Genomic DNA, 16,307 nt, shown 5'->3' with positions numbered 1-16,307 from the left:
ATTAGAAAAAATACCTGAGGGTATTATATTGCCACTTTTGATAAAACATACAGTTAAGGTATACTAATGATGATTAAGATTATTGTACCACGGTTCTCAAGTCAAAAAGTATCCTCAAATTAAATATTTACAGAACTAAATTATACATATCAGTATGCAGCCAGTTGGTTATCAGCATACTGAAACAGTTACAGTTTAATCGATGAGTGTAGTTCAGCCCTTGTACCACGAATTGAATTTGTCAAAATACATAATAAATTTTTCTATAATACTACGAGAAACACATGGACACTACTGCTGATCTAACTCACAGCTTAAAGTACACATATTGACAAGAATACGTTTATCTATGTACCATAGTAAGAACTCTCAAAAATTAACCTTAGTTCGAATAAAAGCGACGTCGAACTTAGCCAAACATTCCCATCCATAGGTATTTTACTGTATCTTGCTGTACAAAACGTTTTTTATCTTCTTCTTGTCAATCTTCCTGTCGAATCCAATCACTCATAATAATCACTTCATCTAATGTATTAGGATTCTAGGTCAGTAGTCTTCATATGAATATGAAACTAACACCACCCAAATTAGCCACGATACTTGACCCTCCTGAAGACTTCACCAGTTTATTCAGCCATGCGCATTACTGAGTAATCAGACAGGCAATCCCATTAGCCTTTCTCTCCTTGAAACAGGCACTGGACACTCGCCTTTCGACCACCGCTGAGGTTCCCTTGTTTACTTGGCATCAACTTGCGGAGCACTGCGGGCGTCTTCTTGCCTCCTCAGGTCCGCCTGAAATCCACAACGCCAACAAAATTAGAGTAATTATGTTTGAATAACACGAGTTCTCAAATACTGAGTGTAAAGACCATCACAGTTCCAAGCGTCGCATGCAAATAACAACAAAATTTAATACATGACGACTACAAATTAGTATTATTACGTAACTATATTTTTTTCTAAGGTATGCTCCTGAATTGACACAACACGCAAAGAAAGACGCTGCCATTGCACCAATATCTTTTCCTGTTTGTGCCCAGTCCAACAGACAGTTTGAGCTGTAATGCTTTGTCCTTATAACGCGTTGCTTATCAACGGAGATCCACGGGGATTTACGTATGTTGCTTTTTAATTTTGTCGTGAAGGCTCATAAAGTTTCGTTAACAATTTAACTTTAAGAAACAGAGGTAATGACTAGTCATCTTACTTGGATAGGTGTTATTCTGCACGGGTAGTTTATGAAGATTTATTGAAATAAGTACCACTTTAGAGCTGAAATGTTTCTTCATTCAAGAAACAGCAAAGCAGTACGGTAAATGGGAGGTACAAGTCAGCTGGCTCGATACAGTTTCAAGTTCACAGTCGTTTTATCTAGATTTTTTCATTATTTGACGATATATTTAAAATATTGCGAAATATTTTGCTATGTTACAGCATACCAGTATTAAAAGGCTCCTTCAATATTAAGCTCAGAGTAACAGAATATAATTTGATTGAAATTTTACATTATAGTATTTCTAATTTATTAAAAGTCTCGCATATATTTCGCCTCTTCGAGCAGCGATCTAGCTTGACCATGTCTGACCATGAATCGTAAACAGTTTTATGTTCCTCACATGTACTGCAGCATAGTGTTGGCTGAATAAGTCACGTTATCTGTGATTCAGTAAGACAAATTTCTACTGAATTCACCCGAATCTGTGACCAGAGATCACGTAGAGTAGTGTAAGCTCACAGGTGAAGGACTTGCGTCAGTGTGTGAGCCAAGAGCCTTCATAGTCCTACAGACACACATTGCTAGATTGGCAAGGGTGCATCTTATACTGAAGTCTGACGTTTGGTGACGTTAAGACGACTGCTTAAGGAAGTTTCTGTATGATACTACTACGAGTTTCTGAAACGAAGTGATGTAGGCCTCACGAGGTGGTCTAAACGACTTCTGCAGTTCAGTAAATACGTGCGTACAAGTTCAGTTTAACACAAACATTGTAAAGTCGTGTTATAAAAACATGAAATTACATTTACACACATTTAAAGCAGTCTGTAGTTTTCGTAAGAACACTCAAACGAATAGATACACTTATTATCAACGACAAATACTTACAGGAGCACGTTCTTAACGAGCGTACTATTCGAAGAAAAGTCGATGTTGATAAAAACTAGTTAAAACAAATCATTAAGCTAACGTGGAAGAGGAACGAGGGGGAAACAAATGGTAGCACCAAATTTTTTCTTTTAACAGGGTGGCTTTATTGGAGTGAATAGTTACATTAATTCTCAATCTTTCAAAATCAGCTTTAGTTCTTTAAGGTAAGCAGCTGCGATTAATCAAAACAACAAACACTTTTAATACAGTAGCAAAGGGCAAGCTGGGAAGACAATGTAATTTAAATAACAACTCTCCACAAATATGGCTTCACAGTTAAGATTAAATTTATGATTGCCAATTTTAAAAAAAAAAACTTTCAACAAATATCCCTTAAGGCTTTTAGTAAAACAATAAGTGATAGGCCTAACGAGAAAGCGCAATTCACCCCAACAATTCCATAGATCATAGACACAAGTTGCACAATTTAACCCCAAGGATTTTTCAAGATAAAATTTCCCCAAAACGTGAAAGATAAATCATTACACTAAAATGCTGCATCAGTTATCAACATAAAAATTCACTAGGAGCCCAAGGCTAGATTTTAAAATTTCTGATGTTGCAGCAGTAGGCAAGATAAAATTAGATCAGTTAACAAATACAATTACACCAAAACCCAAATACAGGTTAAAATTTAACACACACGGTGATAACCGCCACCTTAAAATAGTTCAAAACATTATTCAGTTTCATAGGTGTGCAGATGTCTTTACAAAGGGGATTGTGCGAACCAACTTGAAGAAACTATAACATAGCATGGGCCAAATTACAGGTTCGGCAGTCTATGCAGAGAAGTCGGCAAGAAACGGTAAACAAGTCAGGAAATGATCACCATCGCGCACAGACACACTCGCGCACGGGCACAGAGGAGCCAACCTTAAGCCAGGGAGATAGGACAGGCAGGGTGAAAAAAAAAAAAACTATTAGTCACGGGGCCCACCGAACCACTGGACGGGAACTACCAAAATTCACTGACCTTAAACTTTACGTAAGACGCCCGGGCAAGTAAACGGGAAATTGTACGGGCACAGGCCAGCAAAAACCCCAGACAAACACATAGAATCCCATAAATTACAAAACATAACTTAATCAATTTGATGTGGATTACCAACACAAGTACAAGGATAGCGTACCAATAGGGACAAGAAAGGATGCATGAAGGGCGCAAAACATATATAACAATCATCCATTTATTGCACCATTACACACGCACATCATGATATACGAGACATTGTGACAAACAGTGTGGATAATGAGGGCCGCACAATTTTACCAATGTAAGAAATTAAAATAATACTGGCATAAAATTAACTAAAGTGCCTTGAAGGAAATGTTTATGAGAAGAACACGACGGGGCCGCAAGGGAGGAGGCAACACAATACTTAACTCAGGTGCACCAAAACAAACAACGGACACCAGGCCGCGCCAACAATGGACACGTAAGGCACGCAACTACTCTCTCCGTTGCGGTTCCGCGCGTTCCACCCAAGTGATAGCTACCTGAATCATTTTAATACTTGGAACAGTACAGCAGTGATCAGCAAATTAAAAAAAAAAAAAAAAACAATAACATGACAAAAAATACAATAATTTAAGAAAATCACATATGAGTATGAGCTGAAGGTCTTTCAGTAATTAACAGATTACTAAAGGTAAAGGGGCATGTGCCACTATTAAATCTTGCGCAATTACACTACTAAATTTCTCAGAACCCAAGTTGCAATTAAAGCAAGAATAATTAAATAATTTAAGTGATAATGTTACTTTAAAATAATAATAAAATTATTTCATACAAAAGAGGACCAAGAATGGCACGATCAGTACTCCCCAGTGAAGCAGTTCACACAAATGGTACTCCACGGCTCCGAGCACACAGCCCCATACAAAATGCAACACAAACACAGCGACCCGGCGTACTACCAGAACCACCAGGCAGTAAACCAAAATCGTACTAAGCCAAATCAAGGACCGACTTCTAATATAACGAGACCTAGCCCAGGCCGGACAACAGACGAAATGCCGGGAAATCCATAAGAAACTTCAGCCAACTTAATACAAAAACAACAATTTATGAACGATATGCAAAACACAAGACCTCTCAGTCCAAAGGCTTCCGTTTAGTCGTGAAGGTGGCTCCGATCCGCCTGCTGAGGTGCCAAGCGTCGTACGGAGTGCCGAACCAAGCTTAACCTTCGTTAACGGAAAGCGGAAGCACCACAGGACAAAATAAACTCCAATGTAACTGCGCAAGCCAAACTCTAAGGAGTGCCACTCGGAGACTATGCACTTGAAGATCAAACATAAAGCACCCAGACTAAAGTGCAACTGAACGACGCACTTCCATCACCAGTGTCTAGTTGAGTACGGAGAGCAGCGTAGCCCATCGATATACATCCATGGGACGGTAAACGAGGGTATCAATCCCAGCGACGGACAAAAACAGGAGGACGAAATGACATCCCGCCGCACATAGAAGGCATTTCAACTCAGGCTCGACAAACAACATCAGGCGAGATTTTGCTCCCCTTGCGAATCAAGTTAAACGGCACGCCACACCGCTGTCCACACTGTTAACAGTAAAATCACTGTCCGGTTTTCCCATCGGGCCCCACTTGGCGTCCAGACGCAAACAACCCCAGACGAGCCTTACTGACTTCACGCCAAGGCAGCCACCTCTTACCTCCTCACAAGCCACCAGCTAAGCCCCGGCCAGCGATCATCTACATCTACATCTACATCCATACTCCGCAAGCCACCCGACGATGTGTGGCGGAGGGTACCCAGAGTACCTCTTTCGGTTCTCCCTTCTATTCCAGTTTCGTATTGTTCGTGGAAAGAAGGATTGTCGGTATGTCTCTGTGTGGGCTCTAATCTCTCTGATTTTATCCTCATGGTCTCTTCGTGAGATATACGTAGGAGGGAGCAACATACAGCTTGACTCCTCGGTGAAGGTATGTTCTCGAAACTTCAAGAAAAGCCTGTACCGAGCTAATGAGCGTCTCTCCTGCAGAGTCTTCCACTGGATTTTATCTGTCATCTCCGTAACGCTTTCGTGATTACTAAATGATCCTGTAACGAAGCGCGTTGCTCTCCGTTGGATTTTCTCCATCTCTTCTATCAACCCCATCTGGTACGGATCCCACACTGTTGAGCAGTATTCAAGCAGTGGGCGAACAAGCGTACTGTAACCTACTTCCTTTGCTTTCGGATTGCATTTCCTTAGGATTCTTCCAATGAATCTCAGTCTGGCATCTGTTTTACCGACGATCAACTTTATATGATCATTCCATTTTAAATCACTCCTAATGCGTACTCCCAGATAATTTATGGAAGTAACTGCTTCCAGTTGCTGACCTGCTATATTGTAGCTAAATGCTAAGGGATCTTTCTTTCTACGTATTCACAGCACATTACACTTGTCTACATTGAGATTCAATTGCCATTCCCTGCATCATGCCTCAATTCGCTGCAGATCCTCCTGCATTTCAGTCAGACGGAAACAACCGCCAAACGCCAAAACGCCATCTGAGTGAAAACTCAGCACTAAGATCGATACGGACTTGTAAACAAGCGAGCACCGTAACACAATTATCCCCCAAAACCCCGGAACTTGGCACAAGCGAAATTACATGCTACAGGATCAAAAGGCACTCTTCAGAAGAGTAAGGAGGGAAAAGGTTAAATAAAGTTCTGCAACGGCACAATATAACGCCAAGAAAAACACACTAAGTAACGTACATCACCCCACAGAATGCCGAGAAACACGAAAACTGGCGTTTGCCCACGTTTCCGACACTATCATTACAACGAAGATAATCCTCTCAGCCATAACACGCTGAAACACACAAACAGCACCAAACTTCCGAGGACGGAAAAGTAATCCCCTGTAAACTATATCCGGGAGCAGCACAGCCACAAGCCCCTGCCAAGGCGCGGTCCAGGGATATCGCCGCGAGAAAGATGATCCAGCACGTGTATCGTCACCCAGACCTCAGCAAGGCGCAGTCGAACAGGGCAGGAAAGCTGGTAATCAGGCGACGACTCCAACCACCGACCGGGGGAGCAGCAAGTAACGCCAGCCCCGGCCAGCTACAGCGCGGAGGGACCCACCGTCCGACGCAAAAGGCAATGCTCGATCCGCTCGCGCCCAAAATTGAGTGCCCGCGCACACACCACTGGGCAGAGACGGCACCACCCGCCGCCAGGAGGCGCCACCCCCCCCCCCCACCCCCCCCAACAGGGAAAGAAACACCACTCGGAGGCCCAACGATAGAGAATCGATCGGGAATACCGCCGCCAAGGCACAATCAAACCTAGTTAAAACAAATCATTGTGCTAACGTCTTTTCAATACTGGATTTGACATTTAAGATAATTCTCATTTATTGTTCCGTTTCAGTTGCACACATTTTTAATTCGATTACATGTTTACATCCCTAGAGATCATTTTCTGATCTAAAACAATGTAAAACTAAATATGTAACATCTAACATTTTGCTATACTAGAAATGAAAAGGACTGTACAGAAATGTAGAATTTACATTAGTAATTACATATGCAACTCGTCTTGTCTACTCAGAATAACATATCAGAGGACTGAATTTTGCAACTGCGGTCATGCCTTAAATAGGTACATGTTAGAGGGAGTGGATGGGAGGAAAAGAGGGAAGGCAAATGGTGCGAGGCTGATTGCAGGGGCAGTGAGGAATCAGGAAGGGAGCTGTGGATATGTCATGAGTTTAACAACAGAGGTCGCTTTAAAATTATAGAAAATACTCCTAAAATTACCTAAGAATTCTTATTGAACCGCTAGTAGAGTAGTCAATGCGTATGTAAAATGTAAGCGGTTCAAAATAGTGAAATTATAAAATGAACCGAAGGGCGATTGAGAGCGTGTAAAGAAGACAAGGGAGAGATGGGAGAGGGACGGATAGTGGCAGGTATGCTGTTCGGTCAGTATGAGAGGGCCTGACACAAAATTTTCAAAAAGTCAGTAACGGATGAGTAAAACTGTAAAAAAGCATAAAATGGTAGATTTTAAACTGGAAATAAAGCAGCGAAATCTGAATAAGTAAGCATCCGAAGATATTCAAATTGTGAAACTTTGGAAGTAGAAAGTCGTAAGTTCTTTCTCTGAAAGTATAAAAATATAACTGTATAAAGAGTTTTTCGTTAAAATATTACAAGTGTAGGCCTATAACTATGGGTGTATAAATAGTGAAAGATATAAAGACCCCAAAAATTACAGAAGTGCATTTATGTAGAGGGCCCAGAATTGTCATTAAATAATTTGAATTAAAAAATGGATACCATGAAATTACAATGCCTTAAAAAATGTAAAATAGTATCTTACAAAACTGAAACTATGTGCACTAATTAAGGTCAGAGGGACGGGATATTATAGTTAGTTGCATTTGCTTCTGTTTGGTGGCGTTGTACAGCGCGCATTTTTGCCGTATGTTCGGAAGCCAGTCTGCCCGCCGGCCCGCTGCTAGGACGGTGTGTGAGCAGATTCGTTGCCGCTCTCTCTTCTCGACCAGTGCGACAGTTGACCAAACGCGCGCTGCCGTGAGGTGGACGATAGGAAGAGGCTTTTAAAGTTTCTAAGAAATGTACCGTTAGTAAAATCGTTCTGCTGATTTGAAGTTTTGCCTGGCTCTTGCAGATGGTGTGTAAAAATCTCAGCTTCTTCCTACATTGTCAGGAGGTGTCTCTTAGGTTCATTGTGCAGCATTTCCAATTGCTTATCGACAGTTCCAACAGCATGTTTCGATGTCAGCTGCTCACCAAACGCTATTTTATTACTAAGAAGTGAAGTGTGTTCTTTGAAGCGTATATCAAACATGCTGCCTGTTTGAAGTACGTAAACTTTTGGATAGTTTTTACACTTTAGTTTGTGTACACCTGGTGCCGTGAATTTCGAGGCTTTTTTTATTCACAGAGTGCCACAGCCTGAAGAGAATAATGTCAGTAGTTTTAAACCCAATACGCAAATGGTCTCGCGAAATTTTCTAGCAGTAATTTCTGACACACCTCCTTTATAACTCAAGGGCATCTATACAACTTTCTTGTCCTTCCGATCACCCGTTAGCGTGCTGCCATTGATTTTACGCTGTTGTTGTCTTTTAATTTTCTATAGCAACTTAGTTTCGGTTGATACTGGATAACCGTTGCTCACTGCATCTTTCTTTGTAATAGCGATTTCTTTATTCCTATCATATTTGCTTCGTGGCAGTCTTAATAACCTATTAATCATGGATCGAAAATATGCTGTCTTGATTCCTTCAGGATGTCAAGCCTCAGAGTCAGTAAAAATGTCTGCACAACGTCGGTTTTCTGCACACGCTAAAACGATATTTCCCCGTCTCTCTTGCGATAGTAATCTCGAATTAGGTGATGACTCCCTTATTTTCGTGCTCAACCGTCAATTTAATATTTGAATATTTGAGCACATAGCACTCATTCTCTTCGTTATGTCATTAATATCGCTTTTATCTACATTAACCAAAAACCAGCAGCATCCACGTAACGGTAATAGTAGAGACCTTTGCGGGCTACTGCAGGGTTGTAAGCGAAAAATAGATTTTCTAAATAATTAAGGAATATCTTATCTCCAATGCCGGCTAGGAAATTTCCCGTGGCTTGTCCTCCAGGTTGGTGGTAAATCTTACAGTGAAATGAGAAACAGTTGTAGATAGGGTCACGTCAATTCTAGAAGCTCCATTAAATCAACTATTTCTCTTAAGGCCATTATATTGCGTTTTATAACGCTGTTAGTAATTATCTCTAAGGTCTCACGAACAGGCACGTTAGTGTACAAACGCACAACATCTAGGATGCAAAGATGGAATCAGATGGGATGACTGCATCCTTGACTTTGTTGCAAACTCGTTCGTATTTTTTAAACCATATTGCTCGTGAAATGTGTATGGCTTTTTCAACCTCTGTGCTGTCGTTGCATTTAGTGTGGCATTAGGACTCTTGTCTCGTGTTGCATATAAACCTCAGGGATTTGACCTTTTTATGATGCTTAAGCTGCGCACGTGTGTTTGGAGTTTGTGGGTTCATGACTATATATATAGCTTTTTTCATATTCAGAAAACAGGAAACCTGAGTTTTGATTTTGTGCTTTAGTTGAATATATAACTTTTCTGTAGGGTCTCTAGCCACTTTATTAATCCTGTTTTTAGAGAAATATTTTTTTTTGTTTTGTTTACATATTTTCGCCACTCATAAAAAAGAACCACAGTGCTGCCTTCCTCTGCCTTGTGAGCCATGATTTGTCTTTACAACTTCTTATTTAAGTTATCTATAATTATACTTTCATAACTGCAGATACTTTTCTACTGCAACCGTGTTTCTAAGGCGTTGGTGACTTCGATGGTAAGGTCATTCTGTTCATGAGTGGGAAGCTTTGCTGTATCACTGGCGCATTTGGCGTCTGCTATTCCCGTGTTGGTTTGGGATTATAGTTTAAACTTCTGATAAAAGAGCCACCTCTTCAACTGTAAGAGGAATATCCGTAAGGTTAACAAGCTGGTCGAAGAAATAATGTTTTTTAGGCACAGTATTTTTTTCACGTTTTCTTCCACATAGCAAAAAATGGTTCAAATGGCTCTGAGCACTATGGGACTTAACATCTATGGTCATCAGTCCGCTAGAACTTAGAACTACTTAAACCTAACTAACCTAAGCACATCACACAACACCCAGTCATCACGATCCACATAGCACACATAATATTTTCTTATTATGCCTTGCAGCTTTTTTTTGTTCTTTCTTTGTCCTCTCTATTATCAACGAAAGTACATGGGTTCTAAGACTGTACAGGATACATTTTTTAGCAACTTTTAAGTGCAATAAGTATAGCTTTTCACTTAATAAACCCTTGTTCTGTAGATCTCGCTGATTTCTGCTTTTATCTACACAATTTTATTTTTCTGTTTTATTTTACGAGCTGTTGTCTTTTTAATCCCTATTTTAACTTTCGCATACTTTTAAATTATATTCTGATATAAGTATTCTTTGTTAAATTTAACCTCACAACAGTTTTTCATTAATTTTAATTTCAAGTTCAATACAGTAAAACCATCTCTCGCCCCCTGACTAGTCACCATTGCCGGCCGGAGTGGCCGAGCGGATCTAGGCGCTTCATGCGGAACCGCGCGACCGCTACGGTCGCAGGTTCGAATCATGCCTCGGCCATGGATGTGTGTGATGTCCTTAGGTTAGTTAGATTTAAGTAGTTCTAAGTTCTAGGGGAGTGATGACCTCAGATGTTAAGTCCCATAGTGTTCAGAGCTATTTTTTTGGTCACCATTTTCACTGCAGTCGACATAAACGTCTTGAGGGGATTTCAGCAATTGTATACGTGTAGACACTTAAAATAATTCTCATTTATTGTTAAATCTCAGTTGCACGCATTCTCACTTCAGTTACATGTTTCTATTCCTGTGCATCATCTTCATATTTAAAGCAAAGTAAAACTAAATACGTACTACCGAATATTTAACAATAGTACGAAAGAGATGAATTGTACATAAATGTAGAATTTACCCAAGGAACTGCATCAGCAACCCGTCTTTCCTATTCAGAATATCAGAGCACTGAATTTGGCCACTGGCTCTGGTTCAAATGGCTCTGAGCACTATGGGACTTAACATCTGAGGTCATCAGTCCCCTAGAACTTAGAACTACTTAAACCTAACTAACCTAAGGACATCACACATCCATGCCCGAGGCAGGATTGGAACCTGCGACCGTAGCAGCAGCGCGGTTCCGGACTGCAGCGCCTAGAGCCGCGTGGCCACCGCGGTCGGCTTGGCCACTGGGTTCAGTGTTTTATCTTTGTACTTTCAATGCTTCCATTTTCTAACTCATGATATTGGATGACACTTCATGCAGATCCCAGGTCTTCGATATAATTCCACTTCCTTAATTTTACGACCTTCATGTCTATCATGAGTTACAGATTCATTATTATAGATCTATGCTTGTAATATTTTAACGAAAACATCTTTATACGATTTAACTTCTATACTCTGGAAGTAGGAATTTATGACATCCTACTTCCAAAGTTTCACAATTTGAATATCTTCAGATGCTTACACAGTTTCTGCTACTTTATTTCCAGGCATAAAAATCTACCTTTTATCACCCTTTTATAGTTTTATGCATCCATTCTGGTATCTTAACAGAAAGTTTTTACATTATTGAATTTTTGGAACTTCAGTGTAAGACGATCTCTTACTGACCCCATAATATCCCCGCCACTATACATCCCTCCCCCACCCCACCGTTGCCTTTATTGCTAACTTTCAATAACTCTTCAGCTTATTTTATAATTTCAGTATTTTATACCTCTTTAAGTTTACGTACGCACTGTTCTGCACCATTAGCGCTTCAATGAGAATTTTTAGATAATATGCATTCTATAAGTTTAACACGACCTCTCTTGTTAAACTCATGACATTCTCACCAGTCCGTCCCTGCTTCTTTTTCCTTTCTTCAATTAACTTATGAACTTCACTCCATTTCCCCTTCTCTCTCCTACCCGCTTCCTAATTAAAACATTGACTGCAGTTACGAAACACATTACTGGTATATTGTTCTGAGTAGACAACACGGGTTGCTGATGCAATTAATTTGATAAATGCCAAATTTATGGACAATACTTTTCTTGTTTTCTGTTGTAAAATATTCGGTGGTACATATTAAGTTTTGCTTTCTTTTAGATACTACGGTGATCCGTAGGGATAGAAACACGTAATGGATTGAAAAGAAGGTGCAAATAATGTGTGACAGTAAATTAGAGTTATCTTAAATATCTTCTCGTTTACAGATGCTGCATTCTCGCAAGATGATTATGTCGACTATAGCGAATACTAGATTTATTAAACCTCTTAAAATAAACATAAAGTATTTAAACACTGCAGGTATTCCAGATAAGATGAACTGTAATGTAATTATTTAGACATACATACAATACAAAAGGAGAAATACGTGGTATGTTTCTACTTATGTAGCACTGAGACATGTTTGATTCTTTGTCTCTTTCATCTGCTGTACAAGAAGTTAAATACGACGCATATGTTGACCATTGTGTTAAAACTTTAAATGTAATGTTGTTATGTCGTTTCATCCCCATTTATCACAACTTTTGAGAGGTGGCAAGTCACTCTCTCACTTTAACAACGCTGTCAGTCAGTTTGATATTCATATTTTAGGTCATCATCATAGCGTTCCCCAGTACTACGTTTGGTAAGTGTAGTTTATGACCTTCTTACATTAGGAAATTATGAGCAGAATGTTTGTACAAAGGCTGCCTGTAGGTAACTTGCACCCGATTGGCCGTCCTGGAGGTGATTTAGAAAAGGAAGAGAGATGGGTTGCGGGCTATAAATGCTGAGTGGAGCAATCTGGCTGTGCATGTGATTCTGGGAAGCAGCGCTTTGTGGATTGTACCTGCAGAGAGACTTCTGGACATAGCACTCCTCTCTTTCAGTTTTGGGTGGGAACAGGAGGGCGTTGGTTCGAAAAACACTTTACCTGGGCCAGACATCAGTCCATCGTGAAGGTGGCTACTTCGCAAAAAGACAGTGGGGGAAGCCATTTAAGAAAGATGGCCGCAAACTGAGTTTCTGTGCAAAAGGTGGGATGGTCATAAGACTCCATACATTTTCATGCTAGAAGCTGAGACAACATGAGCAGAGCGGCTGGTGAAAGTGTTTAGTGGAGCCAAGACTGTAACTCCACTGACACCAGGAAACTTTTAGCGAGAGGAAAGTACATATATATTTCACGTGTACTACTGCCTGGGAAGCTTAACTGCTCTCTTTCAGAAATAGGAAATGGTCACCGGAAAGATTAGATGTGTCTGTAAATGAGGGACTGTGGCCCCATCTAGGGAGACTTTTTTTGTCGAAACATGGCTGTACCTCCCTACTCTAAATTCTTCTTTTTTCAGAAAAGAGAGATTCTGAGTCACTGATTGACTCCTCACAAGATATGAAAAGCAGAAGCTTGCACCCTCAGTGTGGTAACCCTAGTACTACGTTTTGGTTGGCTACCAGACCAACAGAACAGTCAAGAGAGCAGATGTATTGTGTAGAGGATAGTTTGATTGGTTCGTAAAATGTGGGGGGTGGTTTAGTTTTTGCTAATTCCGCACTTGTGGAAAGTGGTTATCATTCTTTGCTTTCTTCGCCTTCTAGTTCTGCACTGGTGCAGAACTTCAGGACTATCCCTAGTGGGCGAGACTTGTGACCTGTATCTAGAGTTGGACTAAGAGGCAGTGGCAGTTCCCACCTGTACCGACAGTGGACTTACATATCATATCGGACGTACTGTGTGTCACTTATTCTTCCTGAGTTGGCCGTCTGACATTTGACAATTCCAGCACGTACTGACGTGCTACTGAGTCAAACTGGTTTGGCCCAACCAGTGAACACGTGCTCCTCACACTGAAATCTGCCGAGATTTCAGGGCCTTGACAGGGGAGTTTCCCACGTTCTGATAATCAGAAAACCAGAGGGTAGTTTTCAAATGTTCGTGGATGCGTCAGAACATTACAGCTGCTGCCGTATGCCGCTTCTTACCCACAGCGCTCCGTTTTCTGATGCCACTTGAATCAACGTGAAAGAGGAAAATACTGCTGCGCTGGCATAGGGTTGTTAAATGAGATTCTCAGCTCCCTCTTCTCCGGTGAACCACAGTTTGTAGTATAGTTGTTACCATTTGATTAGAGTTGGGCTTCATCCTGGATTCATGTAAACAAAGTGAGATTGCCTTGTAAAAGGGATTAATCCACGGGAGAATTTGTATAGCTTCCACCCCAATGTATGCTTTACCAGTCAAGCTCCGACTCCTTTCTGAATTATTACTGTCATTTTTTGTTTAAGATTTATTAGCTTGTTGTGGTTATAAATCTGTCATAATTTTTGTAAACTCAAACACGCTACTCTTTTCATTAATACTTCCTCGGCTATTCACTGGTATTGTTTTATTGTGGTGGTATACGGGTACACCAGCAATTCAAGGTTCAATGTTATTAAATTAATTAATTTGATTGTTAATTTGAGTCCTGAAAGTGAGTGCCGGCAAAGGCAAGAAAAGTGCCGTGAATAAATTCACTAATATCATATAAGTTAAGCATGTAGCTCATGATGTGAAGGCTACTGAGTAGATAATACTTATCTCTGTGTAAAGATAATAACGTTCTGCATCACTCAGACTTATATTTATGATTAAAAGCAAGCGAGAGCTTGCAATATTTTGTCAGTAAATAATCAGCAGCGATTCTAAAGCGCTGGCTTCACGGTCACCACAGTTTTTTTTTTGCTTCGAGAGCGCGTCAAGCACCTAATGAACCACACTTCTGGATATGATATCTGATGAATGTCAACTGAATTGATTTGTAAAATTGTTTTCTAAAAAAAGAAGCGTATCTAGTGCAATAAATTGCAGCAATGTACCAAACACAAGACAACACATTTGTCATTCCTTAGGTTTCCTAATGATCCTGAGAGATCTGAAACGTGGCATTGCAGGAGGCGTTAGTTTCTAAAACGTTGTAACGTTCAGACATTTAGTGACGATTAACGTTTCTTCCTAGGAGCCAGAAACTGTTGGAAAATAGTAGAAGATGAATCGCAGGAAGATACATTCTTACAGAATAACGTAGGGTTGTTCGGAACAAGTTAAGACAAAACAGGTTATCAACGTAGTAATATGAAAAATCGGAATGGAATGCAGTACCTACATTGTTTAACGTACGAAAGAAGCCACCGTAATCGTCACTGAAAAGAACGGTGCCGCGCAGGAGGTACTGCAAAACATCAAATGCGATGAAAATTTTGCCACACGCATAAAACTCTATTCTACAATTCTACAGGGCCAGAAACCTAGCCACAAATCTTTTGAATATCAAGGAGTTAGATTAAATAAAACTACTGTTGTTTCCAAAATTCATTTTTTATGAATGCCTTAAGAAGAGTTGAAAAAGTGTTTCCAAAAATTTTATTTGAAACCTCTTAAAGCTTTTTAAATCAAAGGAACGTTATGAACATTGTGCGTATTTGTTACTCATGTCTATATGAACATAATCACCATGGCGACGAATACATTTCTCCTAACGAGAGACCAGTTTCTTGTTACCACCATTAGAAATTTTTGAATTAGTTGATGGAGCCACAACCTGACCTCCACTTGTACCGTTCCATCATTATCAAAGTGAAGGCCTCGAAGTCTTTCTTGTAGTTTTGGAAACAAATGCAAATTCGATGGGGGTAAATTGGAGGATGACCGGAGCCAGTGAATCCAAGGCGTCGGATTGTTGCAGATGTTGCAGCGCTCGTCTGTGGTCTGCTATTGTCATGCTGAAGGAGGGAACCCTCCATGTGTGGGCGAATTTTTCGAAATCGGAACTAGATTACAGTACGCTGTTTCTCAGGCACCGACGCAAGTACATTACACGCCGCCATGTTGCACGCTACACATTGGAGCCCTGTAGTGACAGAGGGCTCTAAATATGCACACATGAAAAATAAAGGTATAGGCTGTTAATAACATTTAACGTCTAAAAAGTTTTAACGGTTTCCACATAAAAGATCGCAATCATTGCTTTTTAGCAGACCCTCGTATTAATCATTAGCCTCTGTGTGAAGTGCGCTGTTCAAAATAATTAAGGGAACGCATGCACCGAAGACCGGCTTGTTAAACCTATTTTGATACTGGCGGTAGCTTATTTCATTAATTGACTTCTACGCTTTCAGTGAAGGTAACAATTAAAATCTGTAGGCTGTGTTACGTATGGCATTGTTGGGCGTCCCTTGAAAAGGAATCGGGTACAGGATGTCAGTGTTTTCTAGTGAGGTACGCGGATGGCAGCTGTCATTTGTAGACGTAGTGTTCAACCAAGCACATGTGCAAGTTACAAGGGTGATGGGTCTGATCCAAAAAGGAGGACTCTCAGTCGTGATGCTACAGGTACCAACGCCTCTCCATAGGTTATGGAGGCGCTTCAGGGAGACCAGTACACATGGCGAGATGGGCAAGGTTGCCGACGCATTACTACCTCCGTGACGACCCATATCTGAACATCTCTGTGTTGCAGAGTCGTGCGGATACAACCACAGCTCTGCAAGACGATCTCAGAAGGG

This window comes from Schistocerca piceifrons, chromosome 5, assembly GCF_021461385.2.
Source record: "Schistocerca piceifrons isolate TAMUIC-IGC-003096 chromosome 5, iqSchPice1.1, whole genome shotgun sequence".
NCBI classification, from domain to species: Eukaryota; Metazoa; Arthropoda; class Insecta; order Orthoptera; family Acrididae; genus Schistocerca; species Schistocerca piceifrons.
Note: the sequence above shows the minus strand (reverse complement) of the source record.